The sequence below is a fragment of the Nicotiana tabacum genome, chromosome 8, assembly GCF_000715075.1.
Source record: "Nicotiana tabacum cultivar K326 chromosome 8, ASM71507v2, whole genome shotgun sequence".
NCBI lineage: Eukaryota > Viridiplantae > Streptophyta > Magnoliopsida > Solanales > Solanaceae > Nicotiana > Nicotiana tabacum.
This window is the reverse complement of record NC_134087.1, coordinates 43,121,518-43,137,757: the sequence shown is the minus strand read 5'-3', so window position 1 is coordinate 43,137,757 and position 16,240 is coordinate 43,121,518. Positions and strand designations below refer to the sequence as shown.

General features: G+C 38.9%; 1 long non-coding RNA gene across 1 annotated transcript; it reads left to right on the top strand.

Moving 5' to 3' along the window:
* Positions 1-12,272: 12,272 nt before the first annotated feature.
* Positions 12,273-13,054, top strand: LOC107787013 (uncharacterized). The gene is made up of 2 exons (XR_001648275.2): positions 12,273-12,599; positions 12,834-13,054. It is a non-coding gene; the product is annotated as an uncharacterized LOC107787013 (long non-coding RNA).
* Positions 13,055-16,240: the final 3,186 nt, after the last annotated feature.

Genomic DNA, 16,240 nt, shown 5'->3' with positions numbered 1-16,240 from the left:
TCAATCTACTTCCAATACCAACACCGCCACAATATCACCATCAACCAATTCAGTACCCACCAAACACTAGTTACCACACTCCCCAAACACACCACAACCCATTCCCAATCCCCAAAACTCCACAAATGACCATCACTACACCCAAGTCCCTGGCACCCATCAAAGCAACCCTATATATGTGGAAACTGTGCCTCACTCTATCCATCCAATCTCCTATACACTTGAATCCTCTGAGAAGGACCTGCTCATTAAAAACATGGCTGAAGAACTCAAGAAGTTGACGAGCCGAGTTCAGGGTGTTGAAGGCGACAAAGGAATAGAAGGTTTGAACTATGAAGACCTATGCATACAGCCAGATGTAGAACTGCCAGAGGGGTACAAACCTCCCAAGTTTGAGATGTTCGATGGCACAGGTGATCCCAGAGTCCATTTGAGGACCTATTGTGACCAACTTGTTGGGGTCGGGAAAGACGAAAAGATCCGAATGAAACTCTTTATGAGGTGTCTTACTGGGGATGCTTTGTCCTGGTACATCAGCCAAGATCCCCAAAAATGGTCTAATTGGGTAAGTATGGCGTCAGATTTCATGGACCGGTTCAGGTTCAATACAGAGAACGCACTGGATGTTTTCTACATCCATAATCTTAAGAAGAAACCTACTGAGACCTTCCATAAGTATGCTACTCGTTGGAGGTCGGAAGCGGCCAAGGTCCGGCCATCTTTGGACAAGGAACAGATGAACAAGTTCTTCGTCAAAGCACAGGATCCGCAATATTATGAAAGCCTGATGGTTATCGAAAATCATAAATTCTTGAATATCATCAAACTTGGAGAAAAAATCGAAGAAGGAATCAAAAGCGGGATGGTAACGAATTTTGAGGTACTACAGGACACAAATAAGGCATTACAATTAGGAGGTATATCAAAGAAGAGAGATGTTGGGGTAGTAGTGGTGGCCCAAGGCCCGAAATCTCCACTTACATATCAAACACCTCCACCCACATACCAAACACCTCCACCCACAAATCAAACACCTCCAACCACGTACCAAGCACCACCATCCACATATCAACCCTCATCTCCCAGATATTCCCAACTAGCCACTGTTCACCACACCTATAACTCCCAACCATTCCATTTTCAATCACCACCAACTCGCCAAAATTATCCAAGACCAAGGCCCAACTTCGAATGCAAGCCACCCAGACAATACACCGCCATTGCTAAGCCCATCGACTAGTTGTATGAAAGGTTGAAAGCCGTGGGTTACGTCACTCATGTTCCCGCTGTGGCATTAGAAAACCCATCCCAATGGGTCAATTTGAACAAAACGTGTGCGTACCATTCCGGTATGAAAGGGTACACCACTGCTGAGTGCTGAACATTGAAGGATAAGATCCAGATGCTAATTGACAACAAGGTCATACAAGCAAAGGAAGCTGCACCTAATGTCCGCGACAACCCCCTCCCTGATCATAGAGGTGATGGAGTACATGTGATAGAGACGAATGAAGAGTGGGACCCTAAGGGGTCTATTGGTCTTATTCGAGAAGGCGATGTCTTTAAAGTTGTAGTCACATTTACTCTTATTGTGGTACAGACTCAGTCACCAATCGAGGTTGAGATAACTGCATCAGTTCCATGTGAGGTAGAGGTGGCTCCGCCTGTGGTCACCCCCGCTCCATTTGAATTATAAGTAGTCACACCTTTCACAATGACAGTATCAACCACACCTCCTTCAATTCAAAAGCAATACCCTGGGATTATGTCGCAATGGCTCGCAGAAAAGGGAAGGCCAAGGTAGAGGAATTTGATGCTGCACAAGGAATGACTAGAATTAGAAGAGTCTATACACCTGGACATTTGGGAGGATCAAGTAAGGATATCACTACCAGGCAGCCTATCACTGAGACAAGGCCAAATGACTTGTGGAGGAAAGTGCAATCGAAGGAGTATTCCATTGTTAACCATCTACACAAAACCCCTGCTCAGATATCTATCCTGTCATTGTTGCAAAATTCAGAGGCACATAAGGACGCTTTAATGAAAGTGCTGAGCGAAGCTTATGTACCCAATAACATCGCTGGTGGAGAAATGGCCAAAATAGTAGGGCAAGTACTGGAAAGTCATAAGATTATCTTCCACGAAGATGAGCTGCCGCCTGAGGGATTGAATCACAATCGAGCCTTGCATATTACAGTGCAATTTGAAGACAAATTCATTGCCAGGGTCTTGGTTGATGGAGGTTCTAGCCTAAATATATGTCCATTGGACACTCTGATAAGGTTGGAAAAAGGTTTCCATGAAATACAGGTAGGGGGCATGAACGTGAAAGCTTTCGATGGGTCTCAAAGGGCCACGACCGGGGAAATCAACCTTTGCTTGCAGATGGGGCCAACTTGGTTCGACGTCGAGTTTTAGGTACTTGACATACCAGCCTCATATAATCTTCTGTTGGGCCGACCATGGATCCATGCCACTGGAGCCGTGCCTTCCATACTGCATCAAGCCGTGAAATTCGAATGGAATCATCAGGATGTAATCATTCACGGAGATGGGAGTAACCCCATTTACACTAGTCAAACCATCCCGGCTAGTGGACATAGAAAAAGGCTAGGAGGGGAAACCTATCATCACATTGAATGGGTCAATACCGTCAAGAAAGATAAATGGTGGAGTAGTAAAATAGAAAGCATATTGGCCTGGTCTGGATATGAACTCGGTAAAGGGTTGGGAAAGAACCTCCAAGGCATCACTAAACCGATACAACTGAAAATTATGGTACCACCTTTGGGCTCGGATACCAGTACACATGGAAAGAGTAAAGAAATTGGTCGCCTCCATGGCGTGGACCGTACTACCCTCTTGAGCAACCAGTGCCACGCTTGGAACAAGCTTTCCACCAAGCTGATACGATATGGGGGACTGCAGAAGAGGAAGCACTAGCTGGGTTGAAGAATTTGTTCTTGGAGGATGAGGACATGGACTGTAGTGCCATAATTGAGGAGGAGGAGGAAGAAGGCCTCACCATTAAGACCGTAAGGAAAGGAGATGTACTCAGGAATTGGACCGCAACACCATCCCGAGCCCACCGAGTCCTTAGCGTTATTATTACTTTTTCTGATGAACCAGTGATTGTGACATGTAATGAGGCAACACAACATGCGAATAGTGATTCAGATGAAGAGGATGAGATACCCGAGGAAATTGTCATGGAGGTTGAAAACTTTGAAAATAAGCCTAAGTCCAATCTGGACGAGCCCGAAGTAGTACATTTGGGAGACGCCGAGACCGTCAAGGAGACTTGCACCAACATTTACTTGTCACCAACAGAGAAAGAAGAATACATTCGTTTCCTAAAAGAGTATGAGGACATTTTCGCATGGTCGTATGATGACATGACCGGTTTGAGCACGTACATAGTGGCTCACAAGCTGACCACTATTCTCACGTGTCCACCAGAAAAGCAAAAACTCAAAAAGTTCAAACCAGACATGAGCCTGAAAATCAAGGAGGAAGTTACCAAGCAGATCAAAGCCAAAGTTCTCAGGGTGGTTGAGTACCCAACTTGGTTAGCCAACATTATGCCAGTTCCGAAGAAAGATGGGAAAGTCAGAGTATGTGTTGACTATCATGATTTAAATAGAGCAAGTCCCAAGGATGACTTCCCACTACCAAACAAATATATTTTGATCGACAACTGTGCCAAACATGAACTCCAATCCTTTGTGGATTGCTTTGCGGGTTATCACCAGATCTGGATGGATGAAGAAGGCGCAGAGAAAATCGCTTTTATTACACCATGGGGGGTATACTATTACAAGATGATGCCATTCAGTCTAAAGAATGCTAGTACTACTTACATGAGAGCCATGACAACCATCTTCCATGATATGATACACAAAGGGATAGAGGTGTATGTGGACGACATCATTATCAAATCCAAGAGGGCCGCGGACCACACAGCGGACTTGAGAAAGTTCTTTGACAGGCTAAGGAGGTACAACTTGAAACTAAACCCCGAAATATGTGCATTCGGGGTTCCCGCAAGAAAATTAATGGGATTCATCGTCATTCGTCGAGGGATCGAGCTGTATCTGTCCAAAGTCAAGGCTATTTAGGAGTTAACGCCACCTAGGAGCAAAAAGGACGTGATGAACTTCCTAGTACATATCAACTATATCAGTTGATTCATAACACAGTCTACAGTCATATGTGAACCCATCTTCAAGACGCTAAGGAAAGATGCCGAAACAAGCTGGATAGAGGATTGTCAGAAAGTTTTTGACAAGATCGAGGAGTACTTGTCCACACCACCAGTTCTGGTCCCGCCAGAACCAGGACGACCTTTGTTACTCTATCTATCTGTATTGGATGGAGCCTTCGGATGTGTTTTGGGACAACATGATGAGACAGGAAGAAAGGAGCAGGCCATATACTACCTGAGTAAGAAGTTCACACCTTACGAAGCATGGTACTCTCTGCTGGAATGCACTTGTTGTGCTTTGACCTGGACAGCTCAGAAATTGAGGCACTATTTTTGTGCCTACACTACATACCTCATATCAAGGATGGACCCTCTGAAGTACATATTCCAGAAACCCATGCCAACTGGAAAGTTGGCCAAATGGAAGATACTGTTAAGTGAGTTCGATATCGTCTATATAACTCAAAAGGCGGTCAAAGGACAAGCATTAGCAGATCACCTTGTTGAAAATATAATAGGAGGAGCATACGAACCTTTGAAAACATATTTTCTTGATGAAGAAGTGTCGTTCGTAGGGGAAGACATTACCGAAGCATACGACGGTTGGACGATGTTCTTTGACGGAGCTGCAAATTTCAAAGGAGTGGGTATTGGAGCGGTTTTGGTATTAGAAATAGGTCAACATTATTCAGTATCTGCTAAACTCAGATTTCCCTGCACTAACAACATGACGGAGTATGAAGCCTAAATATTAGGGCTCAACATGGCAATCGACATAAATATTCAGGAGCTGTTGGAAATCGGTGATTCAGATTTTCTTGTGCACCAGGTACAAGGAGAGTGGGCCACCAAGAATTCCAAGATATTTCCATATCTGCACCATGTGCAGGAATTGAGAAAGAGGTTCACGAAGATAAAATTCCGACATGTGCCCAAAATTCAGAATGAGTTTGCCGATGCATTGTCCACCTTGTCATCTATGATACAACATCCAGATAAGAATTATATTGATCCCATTCTGGTAAAGAGCCATAATCAGCCGACATATTGTGCTCATGTTGAAGAAAAAACAGATGGAAAGCCTTGGTTCTATGACATCAAGGAGTATTTGTCAAAGGGAGAATATTCGGAGCATGCAAATCACACTCAGAAACGCACACTCCGGAGATTGTCCAATCACTTTTTCCACAGCGTTGGAAACTTGTACAGAAGAACTCCTGATTTGGGTTTACTAAGATGTGTCGGCACAAAGAAAGCTTCTAAGCTACTTGAGGATGTACATGTTGGGACCTGTGGCCCGCATATGAATGGTTTTGTCTTGGCTAAGAAGATAGGGCCGATTACTTTTGGATGACCATGGAGACGGATTGCATCCAATATGTCCGCAAATGATTTCAATGCCAGGTGCATGCTGATATGATAAAAGTGCCGCCAAACGAGCTCAATGCAACAAGCTTTCCTTGGCCATTCGCTGCTTGGGGAATGTATGTTATTGGTCCGATTGAGCCCACTGCTTCAAACGGACACAGGTTTATTCTGGTAGCCATTGATTACTTCACAAAATGGGTAGAAGTTGTATCTTACAAAGCTGTAACCAAGAAAATCGTCGTAGATTTTGTCAAAGATCGTATTGTCTGCCGATTCGGAGTCCCCGAGTCCATTGTTACTGATAAAGCCGCCAATCTCAACAGTGATCTAATGAAGGCTATGTGTGAAACTTTCAAAATCAAGCACATGATTCCACAACCTATATCTCAGATGAATGGAGCCGTAGAAGCCGCCAACAAAAACATCAAGAAGATACTAAGAAAGATGGTAGAAAAGCACAAACAATGGCACGAGAAGCTACCTTTTGCTTTATTGGGATACCGCACTATGCTTTGCACATCAACATTGGCAACTCCCTATATGTTGGTTTATGGTACCGAGGCTGTCATCCCAGTTGAGGTAGAGATTCCTTCATTAAGAATTATACAGGAAGCTGAACTCAGCGATGCAGAGTGGATAAAGATTCGCTTTGAACAATTAGCCCTTATAGATGGAAAGAGGATGAACGCAGTATGTCATGACCAACTTTATTAGAACAGAATGTCTAGAGCTTTCAACAAAAGGGTCAAATCCAGGCAATTTGCACTAGGTCAGTTGGTGCTGAAGAAGATCTTCCCACATCAAGATGAAGCCAAAGGGAAATTCTCTCCGAATTGGCAAGGTCCGTACATGGTCCACAGGGTGCTGACAGGAAGAGCAATCATACTTGCAGAAATGGATGGAGAAATTGGGCCAAAACCAATCAATTTAAATGCAGTCAAGAGATACTATGCCTAAATTATTTACATTTTTCTCATCTGATGTAATTGAACTACTCTTGACCTGATTCTAGTTTAAGAGGGGATACGTAGGCAGCCTTATAGGTTCAGTCATATCATACTAAACTTTCCATTTCCCTCAATATCAAAAACTGGGACAGAATAGGTCCTCAAAATTCCGGAGCAAGTTCAGCCAACGCCATTGCATGCCAGAAAGTCAGAAATTGGTAGGTTTAGCAAGGCCTATTATCCACAAACAGCCGAAGGATCATCTACTAAACTAGGGCAAAATTTTGAGGAGGACCCTAAAAATTATGACATAATAGAGTTGCAATTTCTTTGAGATGTGTTACAGTCTCTAGTTCATCAAAATTACTTGATATATCAATACGTTTCTAAAACAACTCTATTTTTATCAATAATTGCATATTTTCGAAAACTCTATTTCCATAATAGTCGGGTGTTACCCAGGGGAACTCAAAAAGGCTTTCAGAACGGAGCAAAGCAAAGCTATCAGACAGAAGCACGAACCAACCTCCCCTCACAAAACTTACAATTTTTCTTTGAACGCGGGCACATTTGACATAACGATAGCATTCGCAAACATGTATACACAAAGTAAATTCATTATCAATCCGTCCATCAGACACTGAATATATCTCCAACTAAGAAATATATACTACTCTTACTTGCTACTCGCTCTTTGCGTGGGACTAAGCCTTGTCCCGCATACTTGCATGAGGCTAATACCTGCCTCCCTACTTGCATGAGGCTAATATATGCCTCCATATCTGCATGAGGCTAATCCTTGCCTCCATATCTGCGTGAGGCTAATCCTTGCCTCCATATTTGCATGAGGCTAATCCTTGCCTCTATAATTGCATGAGGCTAATCCTTGCCTCCATATCTGCATGAGGCTAATCCTTGCCTCCATATCTGCATGAGGCTAATCCTTGCCTCCCTACTTGCATGAGGCTAATCCTTGCCTCCATATTTGCATGAGGCTAATCCTTGCCTCTATAATTGCATGAGGCTAATCCTTGCCTCCATATCTGCATGAGGCTAATCCTTGCCTCCTGTTTGCATGAGGCTAATCCTTGCCTCCCCAACATTGCGTTATTTCTAGTACTATCTACTTACTTTTCAATCGGGCTAAGCTCTGCCCTTCATTTCACAAGACTAAGCCTTATCTTGTTAACATCATGATTATTGCATATAATGGGCTGAAATATCGCCAATCTATCCAAAGGCTCCATAGTCTAAAAGGCATCATCCTCATAGCCGGAAGACACCATGCCATGGCATGAAAATCCCTCAAATTTGCATATCATTATTCAAAGGCGTCATGGTTCGGAGGCACCATTTTTCATGGACTGAGAACATCATTTCATGGCCTGCGAATCCCTCACTAAACAATTTATTGCCCAGGACGTCATGGTCCAAGGACGTCATCTCTAACCGTCCAAAGACAACCTTCATGGTCCAAAAGGGAATCTGCATTATGTTTAAATTTTCGTACAAATACATGTTCGTAGCATCTTTTTATCTGCAGGTGACCAGTAAGAAATTGCTATCCTAATAGGAGTGATCTCGCTCCAGTTCCTTCAACTGTCTCGAATCTTAGCCGCTCACCACATCCGCTTTTGCGTCCCGTGCCCGTTCTTACAATGACTTCATCGGTATATTCCGCCAATGAATCCAGAACTACACATGGGCTAATTCCTGTAAAACCAGGGATATGTAAGCAACTCGAAGACCGGAGTCCGGCCTCTGTCTTTCAAAGCGTCCCGCCCGGTCAAAATTGGCCATCATTTCTTTACCCGAAAACTCTTTCATCTTTCTCAGGTAAAGAGGGGCAGCTGTTGATACCCAATTTTTTCCTATATATTTTTAATACATATATGTACTTCCAGAATACCATATATACATATATAAGCCTACATAAGCATTTTTTATAATTTTTCTATAATTTTAAAGGCTTCAAATTGATTTATTTCTTCCATTTTTACTCATAAAATTTCCAATAATTATCCCTCAAATTATTTTTGTGGCAAATTAGCCATCTAAATTCTATATTTGTGCTAAAATACTGCTTAAATATTTTTAGTACATTTTTAATAATTGCATTTATATTTTTAAAGCCAATTTGCATATATTTGCAATAATGTCCCTATTAATGCATAATTACGTTATTGATGCATAAATCTTTTATATTTTTAAAATGTTAAATAACTATTTTAAACCATTTTTAGTATACAAAATTATTTTTTAGAAATCATTTATTATTTATTATAAATTACATAGTGTTAAAATGGCTATTTAAAATATGGCCTAATTATATTTCAATTTTAGCCCCAATTAAACCTTAATCCTAACCCAAATTGCCAGCCCAATACCCAATTAAACTACCCAAGCCCAATACCCATTCGCCCAAACCCAATATCCAGCCAAATCGTGGCCGCTGATCGTTTTGATCAACAGTCCAGGTTTTCCTTTCCTAATTAAACTAACTTATACCCCAAACCTAATTCATTTCACGACCTACCCTGCTGCCCTAAAATCCTCTCTGCTCTCAAAACACTCTCACCCTAACCTAACCCTAATCTCCAATCTCATTTTCAGCCATTTATGGCTATCTCCGGTGACCTCTCACCATCTCTTAGGCCTCTAATATCATCTCTTATGTCATTCTTGCCATCTCTAACGCCCTCAAGGGACCAGGGCTATGTCGACTTGTATCTAGGGTTCATCCCTTGTCTGTTTCGAGCCATTCCAATGTGATTTCGAGTGAGATCGTCCTGTATTAGCTACGATCTAAGGGTTTTTCAGTATGTTTCTTCATCTCTGTATGGTCCTCTTCAAAACCCTAATTTCTTTTCTAAACCTCCTAGATCTGTACAAATCTAAGATGATTTGAGTTTGTTTCTTGTGTGTTTTACAATAGCCTTAAGATTCTTTACAAGAATCGTATGATTTCAAGTGATTTTTCATCTTTTTCTAAAATTAGGGTTTCCAGAATTTCTTTTTAAACTTTGTTTAATGATTTTTTGTGTTTAAACTTTTGATTCTCACACATTTTGACTAATTTTATAAACTTGTTGCAACCCTATCCCATTTGTACTGAAAACCCTAATGTTTTGGGGTTTTTCGTTTGGTTTCTGGATATTGGTACCTCTAACTGTGTTCTTGCCTTGGGTTCTTGTGACTTCTCATGATCTACTTGTCCTAGTATGCTTCTACTGAATTTTCTTAGTTCAACCTTTCACTGATATTATGAATTTGTGTTTATACTGACCATTCATGCAAAACTTGTATGCTTCTCTTTGAATCAGTGTCGTTTAACCATTGGTTTTGTCAAAGTTATGTGAAATCTCGACTATTCATGCTCTACCTCATTTTATATGCTAAGCATGCTGCTTCTTTCATGATTTTCTGAACCCTTGATTACTCTGAATCCCTTATTTTCTTGTTTAATTTGACCCCTTTCCATCTAACGTTTAATCCTTATTTCTTTACACAATTTGATTGAATTTACCGGCCTTAATTGTTTTTCCTTGCCTTTTTTGCATTCCGCTGATTGTTATTGATTTATTTCCTTAATTAAACTGATGTGCATTTACCCTTAATTGCCTGTTATATACCTAAGCTTTACTTTATTCTTTTCCTTAAATACTGAGTTTGTTTTACCGTTGGTTGAGCTGTCCCTTGATTAAGGAAAAACCTTATTGATTTACGTGTGATTTCCCTGATTTACTACTTAATTGATTTCTTACCTTGTTTGTTAAGTTTTTGATTCCTATATAAACATACTCTTCTTTTAAGTTCTGGACAACAACCATAACAAGCAGCACTAGTTCAAAAACTGTCTTTTATACTTAAAGCTTTCTGCTCTTTCTGTCACTTGATACTTCCATTGGACTAGCCGGCTATAAGCCAAGGCTAGTTATTGCACTACACTGCTCTATACTTTGTGTCTTTCTCTCCTTATATGGTATGTCTCTAATTAAGTTTTGAAATCCAAACCTTATGTGTTTTTCATTCTTGCACTAGTATCAGTTATGGGGGTCAACTTGTATCCTTGCCTATTTCTTTGATCAGCATGTCTAAAATCTGCCTGTTCATTGTATTTTTTACATTTTGCACTCTTTCTTACTTACTTCCTTGCCTAGCATGTCTACATTTCTGTCATGTTCAATGTACGCACTCTTTCCTGCTTATTTCTTTGCCTAGCATGACTAAGCTGTTAAAGTCCCCAAGATCCTAAGTGCGGTATGCAGTTTGTGAGTATGTGTTTCTTTTATCCCTATCCATGTACCCTAATGTGATTCTTATGTGCCACCATTCTCATATGAGATCTGTTTGTTAAGTGTTCATTTCCTAAATCTGAATGTCTCTTATGACCAATTGATTGTCTGATGTTTTAGTACTCTTCTCAAACTGTCTTTTACCACTAAGTTGCTCCTGTTTCTGAAAAAATATTTCTACTTCTGAAGCCATCCTTGTACTATTTTCAAAACAAAACTATGTCAAGCACTCTCACACTACTCCTAGAATATTAGGTTCTGCCCCTCTGGCATGTGTACTGCCTTGAGATCCTTGAGATTTTTCTGAACTCAAGCATGTTAGAGCTGGCCTTTCCACACTGCACTTAAATCAGTTCTTGTTTGAGAAAAGTCTAGGTGTGAGCACTGCTCGGGATCCTTCAGGTCCTTAGGGATCTCTGACACACCTAAACATGATACTGTCTATGGAACTTTGGCACTTGAGGCTATTGGAGGCTTGGGAAGTCATTTAGGCCTGCTTCAGGCTCCCTATAGTTAACTTCTTCTTTTTCCTTTATTTAGGTAATATATTCCGCTAGTCTGTAATAATTATTTGTAAACAACATTGAGGTGGTTAGTAAAAAGGGGTGGGTAGTTATATCTGTTGGGTAATTCGGGTAGATACCATGCCTATAGGATTGTGTTAATGCACTTGCTATGTCTGCTTTCCTTTCACAAAATTAGAAATCATGTCTATAGGATTTGAATGGCTTCAATAATAGAAATCATGTCTATAGGATTTAAATGGCTTCAATAATAGAAATTATGTCTATAGGATATAAATGGCTTTATAATTGTGAGCACGTTTTGCCCTATATAAAATACTCTTATAAAATCCAAGAATATAGATTTGTTCTTAATTATTTGCCATTTTTAGGAATTTTTATAGATTTTTATTAATTGTTTGCATTTCTATGCATGTTTAATTTTTATTTAAATCATGAAAAATACCAAAATATCTTGCATTGCATTTAGGATTTGTTTTTACATTTTCTGAACAAATTAGTAATTATTTGCTTTATAAAAATTTGAATTTCACAAAAAAAAGCCCATTTTTACATTTTTTGTCTTTTAATTTTTAATTTATTGATTTTTCTCTTTTAATTTAGGTTTAAGGGATGTTTACAATTTTTATAATTAGTTAATTAGTTTGATTTCACATTTTTAGATAATTTAGAATTTTTTAATTATTAGGATTTTTAATTAAAAAAAAGAGAGAAAAGAAAAGGATTTGTTAAATAAAAGAAAATTGAAGAAGAATTTCAGTTTTTCGAAATTGGGCCAGCCTCCATGCACCCCGATCCAGCCCAATCTTTCCCCCATATAATTAATTAATCCACAGCCCAGTTCAAAAAATCGGATCTGGCCCGTTATTTTGACCCGTCCGTTTCCCCTAATATATAAACCACCTGATAAGATTTTTCCCAAATCAGGAACCCTAGAGAATCAGGGAATCCGGCACTACTGTTCATCTTCTTCACTGAGCCCGACCCCAACTCGCCTAGAGCTCACCCGAGTTCACTCAAAATGGTCCCTCCCTCCACGTTATTTGATTCCTAATGGTTTTTGTCAGAAGGAATTCGAATATTCTCTCCTAAATCATATGAATTTCTGTACAAAAAGGACAATTGTTAGATGAATGGGAACCGTAGATAGATGTGAATCAATCCACGCCCTCCATTTGTCCCAAAATTGTTCAAAAATCCTGAAGATTTTTTCAAAATTGGGCAGATTTTGAAAGTTTTTGAAGGCTATATATATGAGGTTTTTAGTCGTCACTTTCCTTCAAGTTTTCTTTTCCTTTATCTTCTTCAGTCTTCTTTGTCATTTTTTTTTCTGAAAAGATACACAAAAAAAATATATGGCTTGAGTTTAGTTTTCATTCAAGCTTTGTTTTGTTTTAAGAGAAAAAAATCAAAAAACAAAAAAAAAAGATTGCTGAAACAGATCTCTTCTAACATTGTTTTCTTTTTCTCTTGATTTCTGTTCTTTCTTTAGAAAGGAAGTTTGGTTTAAATCCTCAAGTTGAAGATTGGGGTGGAGTTTTGAATTTTCTGCACTCTGTCGATTTTGTCCGAAGTGGGGTTTCGAAATTTTGATTTGGCTTGCAAGTTCTACTCGATACTGTTGTTGAATCTCGCTGGAATTTTGGAGTCAAGAAAACAGTGTATTTGTTGATTCTATAATTGCTATAAAGGAAGATTGCTATTTGAGTTTCATTTGTTTTCTTTTCTTATGGTTTTCTGTTACTTGTTTTTTTTAACTGGATGTTGGCCTGTTACTTTTAATCCATGTTTTGTTTGAGTTTTATAAAGAACATGAGAATGATTTTCGTACATGGAAGCTGGGGAATCTCGCTTTGCTCGCTGTTGTTTCTGTGTCGGAATTGCTTCAAGCTATTCTCTTTAGGTCCAGTGATTGAAATATCTGTAGTGTATTCTTAAAGGGTTTAAATCTAAATGTTTGATTTTTGATTGTCTGCTATGAAATTTGCATGTTCAAGCATGACGTTTTGAGTTTAAATTTCCGTTCAATGTCTGTGTGATTGGCATGTTCTATATCACCTAGTTTAAACGTATTTTATCCACCCTTGTATTTGAAATAGGTTACTGATGCATTGAAATGAATGTTGATTTAATCATGTTGTGAGGATCATTTTAAAAAAATATTAAGACAGTAAAGTTCCTCGGCTATTTAAAATGTATGAGTGTGTGTTGTTGGCTTGAGAATATCTTCATTTCAAAAGAAATGGTGCTGACGATATAAAAATTGGGCAGATCTCAATAGATTCGAAGTAGTAAAAGAATTAATCATAACCTTGTAATATTTATTTCTGATTATTTAAATTGTAAAGTGTTAATTCATTATTGATGTTTGTTTCAAGAATACGCAGGACTAGCATCAGACACTGTCGTTGGCAAATTATGTAAATAGCCACTTATATAAATCATGTTATTTATGCATTTGGTTCATACACAGTGAAACTAACAATGTTCTTCAACTTGTTTTTCGAAGAAGACTTCGATTATATTAAATCTCTGTTAAGATTAAGTAACGAAGTATACTTTCCAATTATTACAACTACGGGTACGGCTCCCGTGACGTGGTTGTGATAATTAGTTTTAAATTAGTTTAAAATAGGAATAGCTTTAGTTTGCCCTTTAAAATATATAACCTTTTTTTTTCCTAAAATAATTTGAGGTGTGCCATGCTTTAAATTTATAACACATGGCCCTCACAAATGTAGTTCAAGAACTAATTCTTCTTAAAATAATTTGGGGTGTGCCATATACAAATAAAATCCTTTAATTTATGGCCCTCATATAAATACAAAATTAGTTTAGAAATGCCTTGAATCTTCGTAGTTTGCTTTAGGCGCATTAATTAAATAATTGTTGTAGCTATGGGTACGGTTTTCGTGACGTAATTGTGACGCCTAATTACTAAAATCCGGGGGTACATTTATGTGATCTGACCATAATTTAATCTTTAAAATTAAACATTTTATAGATCGTGGGTACGGTTCTCGTGACATGATTGACAATATGTAACATTAATTATTAAAAGCGGTTAATAAGTAAATTGAACCATAGGCTTAACATGTATGAAAATCAGATAATATGCCAATTATAATAGTTTAAGCGACCGTGCTAGAAACACGGAACCCGGGAATGCTTAACACCTTCTCCCGGGTTAACAGAATTCCTTACTTGGAATTTCTGCTTCGCAGACTTCAAAAGGAAAGTCGAATTTCCTCGATTTGGGATTTAAAAATAAATCGGTGACTTGGGACACCAAGTGAATTATCCCAAGTGGCGACTCTAATAAATAAATAATCCCATTTCGAATAATGTCACTTTAATTAGAAAAACTCCCTTATGTACCCTTTCGGGTTGTAAAAAGGAGGTGTGATAATAATTAGATACCATGCATATAGAGTGTAAAGTGATTGAGTTCAACTTCTGCTACTGCATGTATTTACATTCGTCTCACTAGAAATCATGGCTATAAGTTCGAAAATCAGCTCTTAACATTTAGATACCATGCCTATAGGAATTAAAATCAGTTCTAGTAGAAATCCTTCCTATAGATCATAAAATCAGCTTAGTTAAACAAATCAGTTTAATCCATGTTAGTTCCTTTTTGAACTGGTTTAATAAACTGTCCGCTTCTTTAATGAGTTTTCAAACACTGCCTTAATTTACTACCGTTAGAAAACATGTCTATAGGATCTCAAGTATCCGTTTAAAATTGTTTGTTGTTTTACTACATTAATGTAGATATCATGCTCTTAGGGCATCACTGTTCTGTGTTTAGGCAAGCCTATAGGGGCGATTTAAATTTTGCAACTCTAAAGAGGTGCTTTGGTTATTTAAAACTGTCCAGATTTAACAGGTTTAAATCAGTAGGCAAGCTAAATAGGATTTTGACACTTTGTCCTAATTCACTATTGTATAATCCCTGCTCACCTAGATATCATGTTCTAGAATTTTCTTATAAAGTACTTGAATATTGTTTGAAGGCGTGCATTTACTTGTTATATTTGTGGAGGTAACTGTGGCCCTATAAATTGTTCCCTTTAAATGCACTCCTAACTGTTCTTGATTGACGCCTTGACTTTTATCCTTTAAAATCTTAGGAAGGTCTAGAACTGTCCAAAAATAGAGGTCCTAAAATACCTCCAAGGCCCTGAGGAAGGGACGGGTAGTGCATGCATAGGACATTGTTAAGGTTATTAGAACGCTTTAGGCTGTGACCACGGGGAGAATGGGTAGTAAGGATATGATGACTACGCGCTAATGTCACGTGTAGCCCCTCATTGAGGAGTGTTTACAGGGCATTGTGTGGGGTGATCCTATAGGCTAACCAACCTAGGACCACTTTTCCCAATCCCGATGTTTAAACTTTACTTTTTACATGCAACTTTTTCAAATTCCTTGTCTTATTATTTGGGTCATACAATGTCCAACATGCTTTTTATTTGCAATTATGTGTTTCAACTACTTATATGTTAAAGGACTAATTCTTAAGTATCAGTTTGGTCGGGACCCACCATTGTGGATCGAGAGGGGTGCCTAACACCTTCCCCTCTAGGTTATTTCGAGCCCTTACCCTAAATCTCTGGTAATGCAAACTAGTCTAAGAGTTAATCGCTCTAGGTGCCCTAACGCACCATAATCCGTTAGGTGGCGACTCTTCAAATACTCAAATACCAAAAGGAAATGAATTATTACCCCCATGAATGTCGAAACTCGGACTTTCTCAGGAAAAATAGTGTAACGACCCGACCGGTCATTTTGAACTTTTTCACTTTGATCGCCAGTTCCTGGGCATGACTTGCCCCGTGAAACGTATTATGACTGAAGTAGATCGTTGGTTTTGGTTTTCAGAAAAAATCAGAATGA